Source organism: Phocoena phocoena, chromosome 2 (genome assembly GCF_963924675.1).
Source record: "Phocoena phocoena chromosome 2, mPhoPho1.1, whole genome shotgun sequence".
In the NCBI taxonomy this organism is placed as follows: domain Eukaryota; kingdom Metazoa; phylum Chordata; class Mammalia; order Artiodactyla; family Phocoenidae; genus Phocoena; species Phocoena phocoena.
Genome location: NC_089220.1, coordinates 159,410,335 through 159,416,334, shown reverse-complemented (window position 1 = coordinate 159,416,334; position 6,000 = coordinate 159,410,335).

The window sequence follows — 6,000 nt, the reverse complement described above, 5'->3', positions numbered from 1 at the left end:
AAAAATTCAAACTGGCAATGTTGATGTGAGACAGATGGTGTTCTTTGCTGAAACTAAATTGTACAGTGTTAGGTTTATAGCAGATAAATGTAGCTTCAAGTCCAATTCTATTTTTTAAATTTTTTACTTTTGGCCATGAGCAACATGTGGGATATTAATTCCGCAATCAGGGATCGAACCTGCGCCCCCTGCAGTGAAAGCTTGGAGTCTTCACCACTGGACTGCCAGGGAAGTCCCCAATTCTGTTTTGATTAAATAATGTAACTGTAGATGGGCTTTGTTTGCTAAATCGGACTAATGAGACTTCACACGTAAGCAAACTTTCCCCAGCCCTCAGTCCTTCAGCGTCACTTTTAAGGAGGTTTCCTAGCAAATTTCAGAACATCCACAGTCTTCTAGATTAGGAGCTTTTCTTTTTTTTGGTAAAGGGCCAGATATTAAATCTTTAGGCTTTGTAGGCTAAGAGGCAAGATTGAGGATATTATGTAGGTACTCACATAATAAGAAAATGTCTTTTCACACTTAAGAAGTGTTTTGAGATTAACAGTCTTTTTGTTGAAAATATGTTACTTTTCCTCTTATACAGTTTTCAGTGGAAAGTTAAACTAGGTAATGAGCTCTTGATAGTAATTGCTGTTATTTTCTTTCAGAGGCTATGAAAAGTATGTTCTCAAGGAAGGAATGGATGACATATTTGAAGTGAATAACTGGCAGATTTAGACAGAGCTTCTCAACCTTGGCACTACTGCCATTGTGGGCTGTACGGTTCTTGCCGTGGAGGCTGTCTTGCACACTGTAGGATGTTTAGCTGCATCTCTGGCTTCTACCCACTAGATGCGGTACAGTCCGTCCCCAGTGGGAATAATAAAAAGTATCTCCAGGAAATGCCCTGGGGTCCAGTGGTTAGGACTTGGCACTTTCACTGCTGAGGGCCTACGTTCAATCCCTGGTCCGGGAATTAAGATACCACAAGCCGTGCGGTGTGGCCACCCCCCAAAAAAAGTATCTCTAGACAGGGGCAAACCACTGTTTGGGACAAACTGGCAAAAGTGGTCAACTGAAGAAATATGGCTTATTAGTACATATATGCCGCTTGCAAGCACACACACACACACACACACGCAGGTGGGCGCACGCACACACACACACGGCATACACATTTTTCTTCTAGAGGATCTGGGTGCTTTCAGGTTTAGAAGAAAAAAAGAAGACATAAGGCATGGCAACCTGAGCTGTGGAATTCTGATTTCTGCCTTTGAAGTAGACAACTTAATGAATTATACTTTCACTCTGATGTTTTTCTTCCTAATGCAGTCAGAGCTAGGCTCTGAGAAGTACAACTCCATGTCACAAGGGCCCTTTTCCTCGTTAATTACATTCGCGAGAAAGCATTAAAGGTAAAAAACACTGTTTATTTCCAAAAGATCTCTATAAATATCAGAAGCTTCACAATGCAGAGAATGAGAAAAATATTTTCTCAAAAATTTCAACATATAATCAAAGGGAATTATCCATGACAACTCTAGCTTTTTACAGTCATCGCTAGCAACCTCCCCTGTCTGCAAATAATTCCCTGTCCTTTAGCTGCTGAGAATAAAGGAGAGAAAGAAGAGTACCAGGAGACTGAGGGAGTGAAAAAGGAGCCCGTTTTGGTTCTTGTCTAACCTCCTACAGGTAACATATAGTCCTGGGGTGCCTCTTAGATGCCAGGCACCTGGTGAGCACATCGAGGAGTCTGGGAAGCATGGGTGCCCTTTAGAAGCTTACAGTTCAGCAGGCAGGATCAAGCAAATGAATGCACAAAAAACCCATAAAAAAGTAGGAAAAGTGGTTTTAGATGAAATCTATGTGAGTTTATGATCTCCAGCATCATGAGGGCTTGAGAAAAAACAGTGCTTGTGCTGGGCCTGAAGGATTATAAGCATGTGGAGCTGGGGCAGGGGAGGAGGAAGAGGGTTTTGGGGGATGCGGTCATGAGTAAAGTGAGAGGTGGGAATGGCAGGCAAGGAGTGAGTTCTGAGAAGTTCTGATGGACTGGAGGGAGGGTGGGCTTGAAGGTCAGGGGGAGTGGAGTTTTTATTCTAAAACCAGTGAGAGGCTGTTGACAGATTTTAAGCAGGGTGGTGACAAGACTGCCCACTTCAGCAGCATCCACCTCGCTGCTCCTGGGGACCCCAGGCCTATTTGAATGTCGAACTATAGCTGCAGGGTGTTTTGAGTTTCTTGGAGGCTAAAAATGTGAGGTAGAGACAATAAGTTAACACAACTCATCAACTATCCTTGTTTTACTTTAAAAATGCTGCTGGGGGGCTTCCCTGGTGGCACAGTGGTTAAGAATCCGCCTGCCAATGCAGGGGACACGGGTTCCAGCCTGGTCCGGGAAGATCCCACATGCCGCAAAGCAACTAAGCCCGTGCACCACAACTACTGAGCCTGTGCTCTAGAGCCCGTGTGCCACAACTACTGAAGCCTGCGAGCCACAACTACTGAAGCCCACGTGCCTAGAGCCCGTGCTCCGCCACAAGAGAAGCCACCGCAATGAGAAGCCCGCGCACCGCAACCAAGAGTAGCCCCTGCTCACCGCAACTAGAGAAAGCCTGCACGTAGCAATGAAGACCCAACGCAGCCAAAAATAAATAAATTAGTTAAAAAAAAATGCTGCTGGGTTTTCGGTGTTGGAACAGGGTCTGAACTGAGGCCAGTTAACCAAGATAAAGGTATGTGGAAGTACCCAGCTACTGGGAGACAGTCAGTGAATCCCCTGCCGACACCCCAACGCCAGCCACATGGGACTAAAGAGCCTTCTGGCCTGTGCCGGGAGGAGTACAAAGTGGCAGAAATGATCTTCAGACTCCCTTCCCAAGTAGTTAGTAGGGGAGCCATGAAGGGAGGTCCAGAAAGAAAAAAAGGTTTTGAATGGGAAAGAATCAATTTCCTGGGCCAGGTGGCTCTTGAGCATATATACCAGGGACTATTCATGGAGTTTCCTACTCACAGGAACCCTCGGCTCTAGTTCTGCGGATGCTGAAGGAGTGCTATATTAAAATAATGTATCAGCTATTTAATTCTTTTAATTTCTCTGGGGACTAATCTGCCTTTTAGAGAAATAAGTTCCTTTTGCTGGGAATTCCCTGGTAGTCCAGTGGTTGGGACTCAGCACGTTCACTGCCTGGGCTCGGGTTCAATCCGTGGTCAGGGAACCAAGATCCCACAAGCTGCAGGGTGCGGCTGAAAAACAAATTCCCTTTGCCACCAAAATCCTACCTTGGCTCCAGAGCCTGCCTACTGCATCTTCTCACTCCAACCAGGATTCTACTATGGGGAGCCAAGCATATAAGACTACCCCACAGTTCTAGGTCAGAGTCCCTTATTATCTGGGGACCAATCAGTGAAAACTGTCAACATGAATACATGGAACGCCAATCAAAGAGTAATATCAAATCCTGGCCATATCAGGATTAGGTTTAGCTGCATATAACTTAGGAGTTCAAAATAACAGTGGCTTATAGTATATTTCTTTTCTTTTTTTAAAAAATAAATTTATTTATTCATTTATTTTTGGCTGCCTTGGGTCTTCGTTGCTGCGCGCAGGCTTTCTCTAGTTGTGGTGAGTGGGGGCTACTCTTCATTGTGGTGCGCGGGCTTCTTGTTGCGGTGGCTTCTCGTTGCGCAGCACGGGCTCTAGTCATGCGGGCTTCAGTAGTTGTGGCGCATGGGTTCAGTAGTTGTGGCACATGGGCTTAGTTGCTCCACGGCATGTGGGATCTTCCCGAACCACGGCTCCTTCCCAACAGTGGCTTATATAACAGTTTATTTCTCTCATGCAAAAGAGCACAGGGACATGATCTTAGGTCAAGGCTTCCCTCTTTAAGGTCACCTGGTACTTAAAAGTGCATGCTCTAGAATTCCAGCCCCATTCCAAAAAGAAAAAAGGAGGGAGCCTTTTCAGAGCACTTGCCTGGAAGATTCCACTCACATCTTTGGCTGGACTTGGTCGCGTGGCCAGCTGTGGGCTCTGAGTTGGGCAGACTGTGTTCCTCACAAGGTGAAGGGCCCTGTACTAAGGGAGACGGGAGAATGGACACTGGGTAGGGATGCAGCCTCTCCCTACCTGACCTACGCCTGACTTGTGAGGTGCTGGAATCTGCCTTGTCCAGAGGACATCCTAATTCTCAGAGATCACACATACACTTACCATTTTTATTCTTGGTGAGTAGAAGGGATAAAGAAGATAGTTTGGCAAGAGAGAGACTGGACTCAAGGCTGGTTAGCCTAGGGATAGATGAATTTTCAGTGGTGAGGAAGATAGATGAATCAGTTCCCACGTGGGCCTTCACCCAGATACCCAGCAACTATGGCTGTGCCTGCTTCGTTATTTATCCCATAAACACAGGTTTTGCTCATGGATAGGAACTATGTGGCACGGTGCTGTCTCCTCCCTCTCCTTTCCTCACTGCAGCATTCTCCTCTGCTGAGTGGGAGCACGACCTCAGAATCTGGCAGGTATTTTGGTCCGAAAGTCTTGGCATTAGTGTTTCAGTCTACTAGCCATCTTTAATTGCTTATGGGAGTTTTCACTCTGACGGGATCTCTGGATATAATTCTTTACTTCATAGGAATAAATTTCTCATAGTGGAATTTAGGTGTATCCACACGCAATAAAAGTATTCAGATTTTACCACTAAGTGACTGCGATCACTTGACATGTTCTAAACCTGTTCTTTTGACTGTTTACCTTACTGGACTATGAGTTTCTCTAGGGTGAGAGCTATATTTTATCCATTTTTGCATCCCCAAGGTCCCAGGCTTGGTACATACAAGAAATGTTCTGTTGATAAATGAATCACTTATGTTGGTCAAAGTCAAGTTGCTATCAGAGTCAATACTTCCCCGTAGCTGGTTACCAGTGAGTATTCCGGGGGCCTAATTTTGGGGGGGGTCATTGGAGAATAAGAAGGTAACAGGAAGAGCACTGGTGGCCCAACAAAGGGTCTTGGTTACTCCACATCTGCCTTACAAATGTCAGAGTGACTGACACAGGAAACTGGCTACCAGGTGATAAAGAAAGAGCAGATATAGTCTAAGCAGGTATTTGGTCCAAGCTTTTAGCCATTTTCCTTCTTTTGACCAAAGGTCCATTTCCTGAGTTAACCTGGCTCAGCGTTTTGTCTTCTAGGAGGTGATTCAGGGAGTTGTGCAAGTGATTGGTTCATATTTCAAGGATACGAGTATGGCTGAAGAGACCGTAATTACGCTCTCCCTGATTCAATCAAGCTAGCCTATTCTCAATGATTTGTTTTTATAAGTAGATATTTATAAATTGTTTAAGCTAATAGTGATATTGCTAATGTTTTAAATACTGTGATTCCTTTCAAAACCTTGTTAAAAAAAAAAGCTGCCATAGCTAAAAAGTTTGAAGAGCACTAACTTAGCTATTCACCCGAGTTCCAAATGCACCTCTCTACAACCAAAACCTTATATAGCGATTATGGAGGAGATGAAGAAACATAATTCCCCAATGCTTCTTTCTGCTCAAAGAGCAGGGTGTGATTGAGTCGATCCAGCTGGATGTTTTCTAAGGCTGAGTGTTCGAGGACGGGGTCTAAGGCCGCAGTGCTCACCTTCCCTCTCCCCTTCCAGCCCCAAACCTGGGCTAGATCCATAAGGAGGAAGTGTCCCTGCATTCAGAATCCCAAGTGATACATCATGGTAGATACTGTGGCTAAAGGCACAAGTTTTTTCTGAATAATGCTTCTCTTCAACCTTGTTGCCGTTGGTCGGGAGGGCTGGACCCACAGAAATAGCAAGGCTTCCTCTCTTCAAGTCTAGAACTAGTCCTAAGCAGTCACTCCCAAACTCCTTCAAAAAGAAAGAAGACAAGCTAGACTCACTAGAGTGAGTCTCTTTTCTACTCAAAACATCTGCAGATTCCTTCCCTCATTATTCCAGTCTGCTTCCCTGCTCTCCTCCTGTTCAGTGATTCCTGGAGGGGGGGTAGGA